Here is a 16601-nt window from a genome sequence, read left to right as displayed (position 1 = left end):
CATCCCGAACCCGCGGCGCTGTTTCAAGTGCCAACGGTTCGGGCATGGCACTACAGCCTGCCGTGGTCAACTAACGTGCGCCAAGTGTGCACAACATGATCATGCATCTGACAACTGCCCATCGCGAACCCTCATCTGTACTAACTGCCAGGGACCCCACAGGGCCTACTCTAGAACATGCCAGAAATTCAAGCAGGAGAAGGAAATCATCAGGGTGAAAGTCACTGAGAACCTTACCTTCCCAGAGGCGCGACAGAGGTTCGCCTCTTTCCCTTGGGTAGGTACGCCGGCGCAGCTCGCCGGGGGGCGGAGCGGCGTCTGGTTTCGGCGGGGACCGAGTACCGCGAGTCGGACTTGGTCCCGCCCCGCCCCCCCTCGGTTGCCTCTGGCAGCTCAACCCGCCTCCGCACCGCTCGCTGAGCCAGCAGCGGTAGTGGTGGCAACATCTCCCGTCGGGACCGGTGCTGCTCCCGTCCCTGCCTCCCCATCGTCCAGTGCGTTGGAGGGTACCATGGACACCACGCGCCCCGAACCGGCTCCCACCGCCACCGCACCGCCCGTGACACTTCTGGTGCCTCCGATACCTGCGGCGGTGGCGGGTCAAACGAAGGGTCCTCGAAGGGGGCCAAGTCCGGGGGGCCCGGTTCGACAGGTACACCCAGGACATCGGACGACGAGATGGACGTCGTGCCATTCTTGCCTGCAACGCAGCGCAAGGATCGGCCTCCGCCATCCAAGCCTACAGAAAGGCCCAGAAAGCCCAATCCAAGAGTCACAGCCCCGAAAGACGACACATAAACATATACACTCCAGTAGCTCTCACACTAAATAATGGGAAGAGAAAATATTGTTGAATGGAACTGCAGATGCCTTCTGAGTAATCTTGACGACGTGTATGAGATTCTGCATACCAATCAGCCAAGTGTAATGTGTGTTCAGGAAACAGAATTTGAATTCTAAACACACAAATGTCTTCAATAGTTACCTCGTATATAGGAAAGACAGGGATGGCTGCACACACTCTTCTGGCGGTGTGCCCATAATCGCCCAAAAATCCTTAGCATGCCACCCTGTCACCTTGAATACCGACCTTGAGGCTGTAGCGATACGCTTAATATTATTTAATAGGTTGATAACGGTATGCTCCTTATACATTCCTCCTGATGTCACACTTTTGAGCTCTGACTTCGAGGCGCTGGTTGACCAGCTGCCCGAACCGTACATTCTAACAGGCGACCTTAATGCTCACAATTCTCTTTGGGGCTCTTCTCGTACGGATGCCCGGGGTCGCCTGATAGAGAGGTTTCTTACATCCTCTGGAGCACGCCTTTTCAACAATAAACAGCCTACATATAAACATAGGACACAACACATACTCATGTCTAGACTTGGCTATTGGCTCCGCAGTTCTCTTTCCTCTTCTCGAGTGGGGTGTGGGAACTGACCCATATGGCAGTGACCACTTCGCCACCTCACTTACATATATAGGTAAAGGCCCAAGCAGTTCATCTTCCCATAATAGGTTCAATGAAGCACGAGGTAACTGGAATACATTTACAGAGACATCCGAACTACACCACACATCCATAGGAAACCTACACGTTGAAGAAGCTACCCAACTCCTGACGGCGCACATCCTTGACGCCGCCGAAAAGTCCATTCCCCACGCCTCTGGTGCCCCGCGCAACTAGCAGAGGCCGTGGTGGAATGACGACTGTAGGCGGGCGCGAGAGGCCCAGAACAAGGCGTGGGGTATCCTTCGTCGGTACCCCACGTCGGGAAACCTCCTGTTGTTCAAACGGGTCAAGGCATTAGGAAAACGTGTGCGCCGTGAGGCAAAACGAGACAGTTGGCGTACATTCATAACATCAATAAACTCCTATACAGACACACGGAAAGTATGGACACGTATACGCAGACTCAAAGGACAACAGACACACAGCCTGCCCCTTGTCAGTACAACCGGGGACACTCTGGAAGACCAGGCTGACACACTCGCACAACACTTCCAACACGTATCCAGTTCAGCACATTACACGAACACTTTCCTGAAACATAAAGCTTCCTGTGAAAAGAAGTCCCTACACAACAACAACAAATCACAGACTTCTTACAACTCCCCGTTTTCACTACATGAAATGAGCGCTGCTCTGAGCACGTGTAAACCCTCAGCTCCAGGCCCAGACAACATTACATACACAATGATACAACACCTACACGCAGACAAACTTGAAGCACTTCTACATCTATATAATAAAATATGGCTTTTGGGGCACATTCCACACTCTTGGAGGGAGGCCATTGTAGTGGCTTTCTTGAAGGAGGGAAAGGACCCGTCGTCCCCCTCAAGTTACCGTCCAATAGCCCTGACGAGCTGCCTGTGCAAGCTCTTCGAGAAGATGATCAATCGCAGGCTCGTGTACTTCCTCGAGTACAATGGTCTTCTCGAGAGCTGCCAGGCAGGCTTTATGGTGGGGCGATCGACGAACGATCAACTGGTTGCACTTGACTCATACATCAAGGATGTCTTTGTGCATAAGCAGTACTGCCTAACTGTCTTTTTCGACCTCGAGAAGGCCTACGACACCGCTTGGCGTTATGGGATCCTTAGTGACCTCAGGTCCTTCGGTGTTTCGGGCAATATGTGGAACACCCTTGTTAGTTATTTGTCGGAGAGAACGTTCAGAGTAAGAGTTGGTTGTGCACTTTCAAAGGTTCACGTCCAAGAAAAAGGCGTGCCGCAAGGTGGCGTGTTGAGTTGCACTCTCTTTATCGTAAAGATGAACTGTCTTGGAAAGGCGCTGCCACCAACAATCTCTTATTCTATGTATGTAGACGACGTGCAAATATCTTTTAAATCATGTAATTTGTCAATATGCGAACGTCAAGTCCAGCTTGCCGGCTGGGCAGACAAGAATGGATTTAAATTAAATCCTGCAAAAAGCTCCTGCGTTGTGTTCTCCAGGAAGCGCGGGGTCCACCCGGACCCAGACATTACTCTGAATGGCGTGTCGCTTCCTGTGAACAAGGAGCACAAGTTCTTAGGTGTTGTGTTAGACCAGAAACTCACATTCATTCCACACATCAAGAAACTTAAAAATAAATGTTTGAAAACAATGAATATACTTAACGTTCTGTCCCATCAATCGTATGATTCTGACAAAGAACTCCTACTACGGCTCTATTCTGCTTTGGTTGGGTCTTGTTTAGACTATGGCAGTGTGGTATATGGGTCGGCGACTCAAACAGCGTTGCGAATGCTTGACCCAGTGCTACACTTGGGGCTGCGGCTTGCGTCGGGTGCTTTTCGCACTAGCCCTGTCGAGAGTCTGTAGGCCGAGTGTGATAAGTGGAGCCTTGAGAACCAGCGGGCGTACATGGACTTACTTTATGCTTTTAAAATTTCATCGCTGAATAACCATCCTTTTTATCCTGCCTGTAACGACACATCCACATCTGTGCTTTTTGTAAATCGCCCATCCGTTCCTCTGCCCTTTTCACTTAGAGTGAGAGAGCGAGCCTCCGATGTGATCGCTTCGTTTTTAGACGTGTACAGATCATCCTTTTCAGACATTTTACCTCCTTGGAAAGTTCGTCCTGTGTCCTCCGACCTTTCTTTTATGAAACTTGACAAAAATCGGGTACCGCGAGCTGCAATACTGCAGCACTTTCTGTCTCTGCAGTTTAAATACCCACTTGTAGAATTTTACAGTGACGCGTCAAAAACCTTGACTATGGTCTCCTGCGCTGCTCATGGTCCGAATTTCAGTGCAGCCAGAACCATGAGCGTCCACACAACAATTTTTTCAGCAGAAGCATATGGAATTTTACTGATTGTACGACACATACTTGAAAATCGAATGCCGAAGTCTATCATTTACACAGATTTCTTGAGTGTTGTTCGCGCACTGTCATCGCATACACCCCCAAAACCACATAGTTAATTTTGTATTTAACAGTATCCTGTCTGTGTATGCACAGAAGCATCAGCTGCTCCTCTGCTGGGTCCCAGGACACGCTGGGATCGCTGGGAACGAGGTGGCAGACGAGAGGGCCGCTGCTGCTGCACTCAGGAACACTGTAGACATTACAACGATACCCTACACAGACCTCAAGCCACACATAAGACAACACCTGCGCAGAACATGGCAAACACACTGGGACGAACAGACAGACAAGCTACATGTAATAAAGCCAAACTTGGGACGGTACACAGCTGACTCACACAACAGACACACGGCAGTAGCCTTGGGTAGGCTGCGGATAGGGCACACCCATGCGACGCACTCGTATCTGCTGACGGAATCTTCTAGACCCCAGTGCAGCAGGTACGGAGAGGCCCTATCCGTAGTGCACATACTAATCACATGCAAGGCACTTCACACAACACGACACAAACACTTCAGAGAACTCTACAGACAACATATTCCCCTACATCCATCTCTGTTTCTGGGTGACCATGCCATGTTTTCCGTTAAACGTGTGTTTGAGTAATTGTCAGAGGTGAATTTTTTAAACCTCATTTCCTATCACGCATAATCAAATCTGGCCCTATACACCAGCCATCACCATTGCCGTTAATTGCTTTTATTGTAGTTTTGGCTTTAGTAGCCACTTTTTTATTTTAGATACTTTTGTTTGGTGCTCTTTGCCCCAGCTGGCCTTGCGCCAAAAAAACCCAACCATCATCATCATCATCATCTTTTTATTTGATATCCAAACTACAAATGTGAACACAAAAGACTTATACTGAAATAACAAATACAATTATCAGCAGATTGCCCTTATGAAACACACAAGTGAAAATCTTTTTTTGTGGAAGAGCAAATAACGACCTGTCAAGATAAAATTATGGTAGTGTCTATTATCCCGGCAACCGGGAGAATTGCCGCCGGACATTTCTCACGGCAGTCGCTTCTTATTGGCTAAGCACGCTACGCGGAGATTCAATCTGATAAATATTTCCCTAAAAAGCCCTGTCTGCAGCTGCCCCTGTAGCGCTGTGGCATAGTGCTCGGTATTAAACGAGAAGGCTCAGGTTCGTATCCGCCGTTTGGATGTTTCCTTTTCTTTTAGCTTTGGAATTTTTTGGCCATCGTGATTTTATTATTGATTTGTTACTCTGGTTTTTACTATATCAAGAGAACTACGCACAGGACTTCTAGAATTGGTTGAATTACGTTTAATACATGTTGTGTTCTGTGTCGTTGGGCTCGGTTAGATTAGGTTTGTTGCAGTTTGGCAGGATTTGGGTAGGTTATGACGCGTTGGGTTAGGTTAAGTAGGGTTCGGTCAGGTTATGATACGTTAGGCTACGTTGGGACGTAATACTATTCAGCAAATGTTCCGCCAGCCAGCTTTTATGGAAACTGCCGTGAGAATTTCCCGGAGGTAATTCTCACGGCTGCCGTGAGATTAGGCGCAGCCTAAAATTATTTTCATTTACGGAATTTTCAGCAGATTGCTGCTTACAAAACAGGGAGGAAACTTGTCTTTTTTGCAGGCTACTGACTGTATAGCGCCCAACGTTTGGCCTAAAGCTGACGGGTATCTCATGTCCTTAATGTAATATATAACCAAAGAAAGAAAAAGTACATTTTCCGGGCTACAATTTTGGTCCAGGCACACCACTTCCGATGATATAGATGGCCTTTGTTGAATCACCCCAAGCAAGCTTTGGCCCGGGAGCTGCTGCTTCTGGAATTTCGTCGCACTGGAATGGAAACATCGTTGTAAACATTTCAAAAACGCTGAGTCATAGGTAGCAATCTGTTGTGTTGGCACTCCGCGAAGAAAAGAAACGTTAGATGAATAAGTGACCAGGTACAAAATGGTGGCGTTATTTATCGGCGGTATAACACTATAGCCTGTAGGGGCGCAGCAGAAGTATCACCAACGCGTAAGGAGATATGGGAAAATATCATAAATCGGGTTAGTGTATCGCTGTAGTTTAGGCAATTGTTTCTTACTGCTTGTAGATTCAAACTCTCTCCAAAAGGACGCTTTCGTCATATAAATAGGCAGGCCGAGCGCTTTTTCCGGGCAAAGGGGTGCGAGAAGACGTTGCAACAGTTTTATTTGACGGAGACACGTCAATTGCACGTCGAAAAGAAACTCTGTTCGCTGTTACATGCGGAGGGTAGTGTGCCCTAGTTTCTTCTTATGAAAAAATTTCCACCAATAGTATAGCGCAAAACATTTGATCAAAGATGGAACAAAATTGCTAGCAATACCTTTGCTAAAGCACAGGTAAACTGCGCGCACCGAACAGCAGCCAGCGCATCTGTAACAGCATTAGAAGCAGTGTTGTACACGTTCCTCCAAAATAGGAACGAAAGCTCGTTCCTCGTTCCTTGCCAATTTTGAAACGAATTCCCGTTACAAGTTCCTTTATTGCGAAAGGAATGCGTTCCAGTTCCACTTCGAAAATTGGAACTTGTCGTTACATTAACGTTACAATTAGGTTTTTAAATTAAAATATAGTGTCGGATAATCCTGGGTCGAAATTAAGTGAGACATTTAAAACCGTCTGGCCCCGCGTATCGGAGAGCAGTTTTGGCGCGGTTTTCTTACGACGACGAAAAAGGCATATTTCATGGCCCTAACTAGTTGTCTGCTAACACTAATTCTTACAGTCTGCGCCCCCAACCCCTCGAAAAAAAAACCAAGAAATTCGGGGACTTACCTATCCTTTCGTGCTCAACTGGGCTATGCCCGCAATGCACACACCAGTCGGCTTGACATGGCGCTGCTGCTTGGCTTCCATAACCGGTGGCCCTAATAAACCCATCGCATTAGCAGTTGTTTCGACTGTTACACCGACCTCGAAACACACATTTGATGTCCCCGGAAGCGAACGTGGTCAAGAAAGTGTGAACCCTCGGAACTAAGTATGAACTACACAGAGCAAGAGTGAAAGCGCGGGACCCCAAGTTGCTCCGCGGTGAAATTCCTTGCACGTGCGCGATAGAGACAAATCACAGTACCACAACTCGCCGCGCGCGAACATTTTATCACTCCTACTGCGCATGTGCGCGCGAGATATTGTCACGGGCTCTTGCACATTGGCAATCCAGGTGTTGAGTTATGGCCAACCTCTCCTCCAGGGATATGCGCCAATGCCGAGCTGGTACACAGCCTTGAGAGAGCGACGACGACGACGCTGAGAGCCTTGCGGACGTGCGCGCTGTACCTCGAATACTGGTGCTGCTTTAGCTACCCGCTCGTATTTGCCTGTCAATACATTTTATTACAAGCAGTGCCTTCATTGCCACGTCACATCTTGTGGTGGAGGTGCAAGTTCCCTACCTATGTCCGGCCAGTCTTGGCACAACACGGAGCTTCGGCGAGGACGTCACATCCATTGCGGGACGATGCCACCAACCCGTGAGCCGGCATCCAGCAACCCGATAGTAATTGTCTCCCCACCTCGCGACCCCGGCTTTTTCTCTGGCGCTGACAATGAGGACAATGATCAATGGCTCAGCATGTACGTGCGCGTCAGCATCCACAACCGGTGGGATGACACTTTCATGTTGGCCAATCTACCCTTAAATCTGAAAAAAACCCGCTCTGGTGTCGTTCGAAACCAACGAAGCCAGGCTGACCAGTTGGAATCAATGCAAGCAAGAACTGCGCGATTTGTTCGGTAACTCCGTGGCGCGCCAGCTTGACGCAAAGAAAGACCTCTATTCTCGCGTCCAGTCATCTACCGAGTCGTACGTGGCTCATATTCTGGACGTTTTGGCGCTCTGCTCAAACGTAGACCCCAGCATGTCTGAATCCTACAAGGTTGGGCACATCCTTAAGGGCATTGCGGACGATGCTTTTAATTTGCTGATTTGCAAAGAGTGCACCGCCGTTGAGTGCGTCTTGAAGGAATGCTGCCGGTTTGAAGAAGCAAAGTGTCGTCGCGTAGCACACTCGTTCACCCGCCTCCCTCACACCGCGGCAACATCGTCGTGTGCGGATGCGGCAACGCCACCACGCCCACCGCCGACCGATGACCTGGCTACTCATACCGACCCTCTGAGGACGATAGTGCGCCGCGAAATAGAAGCCATAGCTCCGGCTATCGCGCCTCAATACGACCATGCCCGAAATGCCCCGACTGTAGCACTCATCCGGGCAGCCGTGCGTGAAGAAGTTTCCAACCTGGCATTCATCCTGTGTGTGCTCTGACGTGCTCGCACACACCCGCTAGCTCCTCCACTCAATTTCCACGGAGCGGAATGCCCAGCCGCTACGACGCCCCACCCCGTTACCGCCGCCGCAGCCCTACAGAATGGCGCACCGCTGACAACCGGCCAATCTGCTTTACTTGTTTTCGCATTGGGCACGTGTCTCGCTACTGCCGTTACCGCTGGTCGTCACCGCCGCCGCCGCCAAGGTTTCCTGGTACAAGCTACTCCAGCGACAGGACCCACCAATTCATGCCTGGTTACGAGCAGCGTGACGTTTCCGGCAGTCCTCAAAGCAGCCGTTTTGGCCGCTCCCCGTCCCCACAACGTCGCCAGTCTCGTTCGCCCCAGCCCCGCCGCCCTTCCCCGTCTGCTTCTTACGCCGCTACCTCGCCGGGAAACTAGCTCATGCAGCTCCCGGAGGTGATGCTGCATTTCCGACCTGGCCCGAAAATCCTCTCTTCACTAATACGACGAAACACAATCTTTTGGAAATTGATATTGACGGTATTCATGTGAACGCCCTAATGGACACAGGTGCAAACATTTCGGTCATGAGCTCGCACCTTTGCCGCCGCCTGCACAAAGTTATGACGCCTGCTCCTTCCAACGTTGTACGAGTCGCCGACGGTCGGACGCCCACCGTAGCACGTCTCTGCACAGCTTCAGTTGGCATCGCAGGACACAAAATTCCAGTCTTATTCACCATCCTGGACGCATGCCCTCATGACATTATTTTTGGTCTTGGTTTTCTTAGTGACCACGCCGCCCTTATAGACTGCGCTTCCGGTATCCTTCGTCTGGATCTGCCGATCGGTCCTGTTACCGACACTGAAACTTATCACCGTCTATGCTCTGCCGAACACCTCCGATTAGCTCCAAAAGCCATAACGTACGTCCCTTTGTCCCCGTGCCCACCTGTCCCGGACGGCGCGTACATTGTTTCCCCTCTGACTGATGTTCTCCTGCGACACGACGTGGCGCTTCCTCATACAGTCGTCACGGTCACACAAAATCAAATAGGCTTGCCGTTCTTGAATATAGGTCATTCCTGCCAAGTGCTTCCACAGGGAATGTCACTGGCCACTGTTTGTCCCCTCGATGGATGCCAGCTCTCTTCTGTGTCCACTGATGTCTCATCAAGTGCGCCCGACGGTCCGAAAGGTCATCCGCCGACCTCCGATGACTTAACAAAGATGATGTCGTCAGAGCTTTCCGCCTCACAATCTCGCCAACTGCACGAGCTACTGGCATCCTACCGGGACATCTTTGACTTGGACGACCGCCCGTTAGGCCAGACTTCGGAGGTAACGCATCGCATCAACACCGGCGATGCGGGCCCTATACACCGGCGACCATATCGGGTGTCTCATACGGAACGAGCAATCATCCAGAGCGAGGTAAAGAAAATGCTGAACAAGGACGTCATTGAACCTTCGTCAAGTCCGTGGGCATCACCAGTCGTCTCGGTGCAAAAGAAAGATGGTTCGTGGCGCTTCCGCGTTGACTACCGGCATTTGAATAAAATCACTAAGAAGGACGTTTACCCGCTCCCTCGTATAGATGATGCCCTCGATTGGCTTCACGGTGCGTCATATTTCTCGTCTATCGACCTGCGATCTGGGTATTGGCAGATTGCTGTAACGCCATGGACCGCGAAAAGACTGCTTTCGTAACGCCGGACGGCTTGTACCAATTTAAGGTCATGCCGTTCGGTCTTTGTAATGCGCCTGCGACATTCGAAAGGATGATCGACTCGCTGTTGCGTGGTTTCAAGTGGTCGACGTGCATCTGCTACTTGAATGACGTCATCGTGTTTGCCCCAACATTCGAGACACACCTCCAACGTCTTTTGGACATCCTTGCGGTCTTCCGCAGAGCCGGCCTCCAGCTCAACGCGTCCAAATGCCATTTCGGCGGCCAACAACGTAAGATCCTGGGACATGTAGTAGACGCTGATGGTGTGCGACCTGACCCTGACAACGTGCGCGCCGTCAAAGAGTTTCCTGTCCCTCGATCTGTGAAGGACGTTCGCAGCTTTGTTGGCCTATGTTCTTACTTCCGCCGCTTCATCGAGCACTTCGCTGACATAGCCCGCCCGCTCACGGATCTTCTAAAGACCGATACTTCGTTCTCGTGGGGCTCCGCGCAAGCCACGACTTTTTCCACTCTCATTGACCGTCTGACCCGTTGTCCGATTTTGGCCCATTTCGATGCTACGGCTCCGACAGAAGTTTGTACTGATGCGAGTGGGCATGGCATAGGAGCTGTATTGGTCCAGCAACAGGCCGGTCGCACCAGAGTGATAGCGTATGCCAATCGCCTTTTGAGCCCGGCCGAACGCAACTATTCTATCACTGAGCGTGAATGCCTCGCACTTGTATGGGCTGTAAGCAAGTTCCGTCCGTACTTGTACGGTAAATCATTCGCCGTAGTTACGGATCACCATGCGTTATGCTGGCTTTCCACGTCACAATATTTTTGAACGTTTTTAGGCTTTCGCCGCGTCGTCAGTCACCGCAAAAGAAGCTCGCGGGGGATTGTGTGAGGAGTAATACGCGCATGCGCCACAAGCCACACATATCGCTCGGAGCTTCACGATTGCCCTCCTTTATTATTTTATTCCTGGCGTCAGGCTGTCTGCTAGTTTATATCCGTGGCACGGGCTGTTGGCGCAGCATATACGCGTGATGCAACCACCTGAGCTTTTGTCATGGAAAAGAAGTCTGTCAGGGCCTCTTATATCACGGTATTGAGACTGCCCACCGCATATAAATAGGGCGCCATCCGGGACGCAACTAAGAGTGTACCACAAATTTACCCGCACCAAAGAAAATGATAGAAACACTATCATCAGAACAGCATGAGGCAGCCTTCAACCTCGCAATTTTGAGCGAAAGACAAACTAACAATGAGTTAACCACCAGGGCAGCAGAATGAACATGTATAGACGGGTCTCGAAGAAGAGGAATGATTAGGGATAAAATAACAATATTGGGGTCAAATAACGGTCCAAGAAAGCGCAGTACAGGAGCGAGTGAAGGTCAGTGGAAGAGGCCTTCACCCGGCAGTCGTCCTAAGTAGGATGTCAGTGATAATGACAATGGATATGTCCTCAACTTGTCACTTCCTACTGCGTTTCAAGAAATCGGAGAAACCACTCTCCGAACATCAAGAGAGCGGATGGAAAAACAAAATCTGGGAGGGGGGCATCGTATATAAGACAGAGCCCTCCTGTTTGAAAAGAAATTACTGCACGCCATGATAGACGTGTCACCAATCCAGCAACTTCGCCTTAAAACTCTCCTGCACCAAAACTATGGACCCAATCGTACACAAGAAGAGGCGATATGGCAGGAGCAAGTTCATTTGGGAAAGGTTTCAAAATTATGAGGCCGCAGTATACGCCCACTCAGGGATGTACAAAAGCACGTGGCCGCAATTGTTCACAGGCTGCATTTGTCGTTGTTGACTACTGTGGAAATCTTTGTGACTGCATGACCCTCAAACATACAGGAAGAAAGAAGTGGAAGTTGGAGCCATCCTCGGGGCAATTCGAATAGCGGAAGTATCAAATGGAAGCGTAAAGTTGTTACTGACTCTTGAAGGACATTACAGTTTTCTGCAGGCACAATACCTAAGCCCTTCGCTATGATATTCCTATCCTCAATGCAAAAAGTTAACAACCTCATCTGTGTACCCGGACCCAAGTGTCTGGAATAGAACGACGCACTGACAAAGAGGACGAAGAAATTACATAACGTGCTCCCTGTGTCTACGCCTACCACACTGCCGTCCCCAAAAAATGTTAAGAACGAATCCCCATCCTATGCCTAGGAGCGTAATCTTTCCCCTTGCTGCAACGAGGTCGCAATCCCGAAGAATCAAAAACTTTGTGGACTTTGTGAATGTATGTGCGTAATGTGTGTGGTAGAGACATCGTCCTCTGCTAAAATCGAGGATACGTCCACTCTCTTGCACGCATCCCAGCCATATCAAGGGTATGGTCAGGGGAGAACAACTCGAGACATGGAAACTAGCTTTGACCAGCTTCATCCCATGTGAGAGGGCATGTGAAGTAGCTGCTGCATTTGGTGCCCTATAGTCTTCAGGTTCCACCTTTCAGTTCCCTGTCATCTCTTTACCCCGTATTCCCAAACCACAACTATTTCTTCGTGAGCAAAGATCTTCACTCTCTCTCTCTCTCTGTCCATTGGTAAAAAGCAATGTCGTTCAGCCGGGCCCCGAAATCACCGAATAAACATCTTGAAACACCAACATCTTGAAACACTGACTCAAACTGACCACCACCTCACATCGGCAACCTTTCCCGCTCACATTTTAATCTACAGAAGGGAAGAGAGACTTCGTCTTTCCTGGCGCACGGCGATTAAAACCCCTCGTTGGTAATCTTTGTATATTCGATTACTTTTACTGCTTTTGTAGCATAGATCGGAAATGCAGCAACTGAGTACGAAAACACTCCGTGGGAGTAGAAGTATCGCTATCGCGCCTTACTTTTCTGCAGCCGTGTTTATTCGCAGGGCCTATAATTGTTCCCCTGCCTCCTTACAACCATACAGTGACTTCAAAAAGGCGGACTCGCCGCGTCAAACGGCTTCAGCGCAGCTGCCCGTGGGCCGTGCAGTTGGGCGGGGGGCCGCCATTGCATGCGCTGCATGTTGCCGTGATGGATGCAACTAACCAGGGTTTACATAGCCCAAGTGGACCGCATCTTAGTATTCCCGCAGTTCCGCATGACTTCAAGTATGAGCATGACCCGAAAAACGCGCCAGCCTAAAAAAAGCGTGCTGTTGACCGAGTACCCGATAGTCATAATGCGTCTTCTGACACGACCGACACGGAAATGAATGAAGGAGAATTCACAATGGCCACTTACGGAAAACAGCGAGCCGCTGGAATTCCCGTGGTCTTCAAACGAGGCGGAGGTTACAGTTTGTTAAGAGCGAAGACCAACTTATTGGCGTCTCAGGTCGTGAAAAAAAGGTCGTGAGAAAAAGTTTTGACCCATCTCTGAACGAAGATGGTAGCCTTATTGTGACCCTGTCGTCGCTGAGTGCCATATTCCGACTCCTTCGTATCTCCACACTTCCTGGTATGGCAGTCGTAACGCGCGTGCCGCAGTCATACATGGTGACGTATTGGAAAATTCAAGGTGTACCCCTCCAGTACTCGGATGAGGAACTGGGGAACTACCTGCGCGATTGAGGTGTGACATCTGCTCGTCGGAAAGTCGCCGACGCGCCGTCATCTAAAAGTTCAAGCCAGGCTCCCCATTGCCAGCTTGAGTGTTGCTTCGATTTTATAGCTTTCCCTTCACAGAATACGTTGGATCTGCTACGCAGGGCTTCAAATGTCAGAGACACGGGCACATCGCCAAGAACTGCAGGGGAAAGCTCCTCTGCAAGATGTGTTCTTGAGACCACCCACACAAGGACTGTAAGTCACGCAACCAACCCCGATGTGCGAATTGCAATGCCCCACATCCAGCGTTGTACAGAGTTTGCCCAAAGAAGAAGGCAGCTTCAATTGCTCGCAGTGTCGAGCAAATACAAGGGAAAGCTCCTGCACAACGCCAACCGCCATCGAACCCAGAAGTTGTCCTTTCAGCCTTGGCTGCGCCTTCGAATGACTCTCGGCTTGAAGCTCCAGCCAGCAAGACTTACGCACAAGCCACACGGGACCAGCGGACCACCAAGACTGCTCAGGTCACACGTGACGCGCTATCGCAGGGCGCTAGTTCACCAGCAAGTCGACGTTCCCGCAGGGAGCATGAGCAGACGGCAGGTCAGGCCACACAGGCCGACATTAGTGGCACCGTGATCCTCATGCTCTTTGCGGCCATAAGGGCTCTGCTGCGTGCCAACCCCTCCTACGAACGTATTCCGGAAGTAGAAGACATCTTGTCCCTGGAACATCTTGTGGCTGCTTCTACGACTTTGTGGCGGGGCTTCAAAGACCAAAGAAAATGACTTCGTCGGAAACCTGCAATCTGAAACCATTTATCAACGCAAATCTCAAGACATGTACAGTTTTCTAGTGGAACGCACGTGGACTACGATCAAAACTCGCCGACTTTCGACAACTAGTACGTACATGTCGATTCCCTTTCATTGTAATATGCGAATCTCGGGTTTAAAATGACTTTACATTAAAAAACTACCATCTACTACACTTGCAACACTCTAACGGCATAAGTCGGCTTTTTGTTGCCTTCTGCAATGATCTTCCTGTAGCCATAGTCCCCGTGCCTACTCATGAAACTGAAGAATACGTATGTGTGAAAACCATAATCGGCACCCAATACTTCACATTTATCGCTGCGTACGTAGAGCCAGGATGCCTCAAGGCTACAAAGTATAATATGCAGGATGGCCCCGCCTTACCATATCTGCGGCGACTTTGATGCGCACCATGAGATCTGGGGCAGCGCATATACAAGTTCCCGCGGAATGAAAATATCTGAGCTACTGATGAAACACTCTACTGAACCACATAACAATGGAAGCATCACATATACAAAAGACACGGTAGTCAGAAGCTGATTAAAGTTTAGTTTGAATCAAACCGTAGCGCTCGAAGGTTTTCCTGGTGCAGACATGGAAACTATCTTACCTCGGTAAGGATGCTCCTTGACTGGAAATATAAAATCAAGTGCACCAACTGGGACACATATGTAGACAATGTAGATCAGCTGATCACTCCTGCAACTACAGATAATGACCTCATTGCAAACAGCTCGCTGCCTTAAGGAATCGTCGTGTGTGATGCGAAAGCATTTGAACATCAAGACGGAGGAGGAATACGAGAAATTACGAGTCATTCGCAGTCGCGCGGAGCGGAAGGCGCGACTCACCAGAATTTTAGAAGACCTGCAGCAAGCCCACAAGGCACAGAGACATGTGAGGCGCCATTTCGAAAAGTTACGCAGGCAGTGATGGCAAGACTTTTAAACAAATTTAGATATTCGCGAGCCTTGGTTGAACATTTGTCGCGTTGTAAAGGGAATGCGCAACAATATCTCATATTTTTCGGCTAAACTCATTCAGTGCGATATCGCTGCACATAAATATTCCCCGGGTGGAAGCAGCTAAACAGTACTGCAAGCTCCTGTCGGCCACGTCTTCGACGCAGATGCGCTCACAGTTCAACGATATTGTTCTTCCGACAGCGGCAGCACCCGCCTTGGACCTCCCATTTACAATAGAGGAACCTAACGCAGCGATTTGCGAAGTTAAAAAACGCCCCTGTCCTGGTTATGATGAAATGACTTACGAGGCATCTGTCATATCTCTCAGAACTCCCGTCTACGTCTTCTAGAATATTATAATAGAGCCTGGCTACATGGCATCGTCCTCTCGGGTTGGAAACTGGCGAAAATCGCCACTGTCTTAACACCTGGACAACCACCGACCAGCTGCAACTCCTTTCAACCGATAGCCTTGCTTAGTTGCATTAGAAAATAATGTAAATGTGATTTGTAAAAGGGTCACCTGGTACATGGAAACCAAAAAACATTATCCCCCTCAAATGAATGGATTTCGGCAAAACAGATGGGCTATTGACAACATCATTGGCCTTGTGTCGTCTGTAGAAGGAGAACTACAAGGAGAACTACATGACGTCTGTAGAAGGAGAACAACCTTCTACAGTGGAATGTAGTTCTCGAAGGAGAACTACATTCCTCTATAGAAGGAGAACTACATACTATTGCAGTGCTTCTAGACGTTAAATCAGCATTCGACTTAGTTTATCATGATGCCATACTAGCATCTCTTACTGAACTTGGACTAGGCGGAATATTGTACGCATGGATTTCCAATTACCTTGAAGGACGCAAACTCCTCATGTGCACGGCAAAAGTCCCAACATCATATCATGAAATAAAAAAAAAGAGGAGTACCTCAAAGAGTGGTATTAAGCCTTTACTGTTTAATCTCACGCTCATCCACATGAAGTGTGTTCTCCCCCGTGACGTAAAGATCACTGTCTATGCGGACGACATCTGTATTTTAAGCGCATCAAAATCCCGGAGGGCAACGCAAAACACACTTCAGAAGGCACTAGCAAAAATATCTGCATACCTCGTGCCTGAAGGACTCCATCTTCCCTCCGAAAAAAGCGTCGCCATGGCATTCACTCGCAAGCGAACAGATAGATATCCTTTAATCCTTGCCTGCCAGCCTCTGCATTTTCGGACGGACCAAAAGATATCTTGGTATTCTCTTAGACAGAAACCTATCGTGGGCCCCTGAAGTGCAGAGGGTACGGAAGCGAATCTCAAGACAATCGCAAATTATTGGATATCTTGCTAGCAGCCATTGAGGCAGCGATTGCCGCTCCATGATTTTGCTGTTCAAGGCGTAAGTAAATGGCGTGGGGCGCTATAGCCTTCCGCTA

The sequence above is a fragment of the Haemaphysalis longicornis genome, unplaced genomic scaffold (genome assembly GCF_048455015.1).
Source record: "Haemaphysalis longicornis isolate Haplotype H1 unplaced genomic scaffold, Haemaphysalis longicornis Haplotype H1 scaffold_1, whole genome shotgun sequence".
Lineage (NCBI taxonomy): Eukaryota > Metazoa > Arthropoda > Arachnida > Ixodida > Ixodidae > Haemaphysalis > Haemaphysalis longicornis.
Note: the sequence above shows the minus strand (reverse complement) of the source record.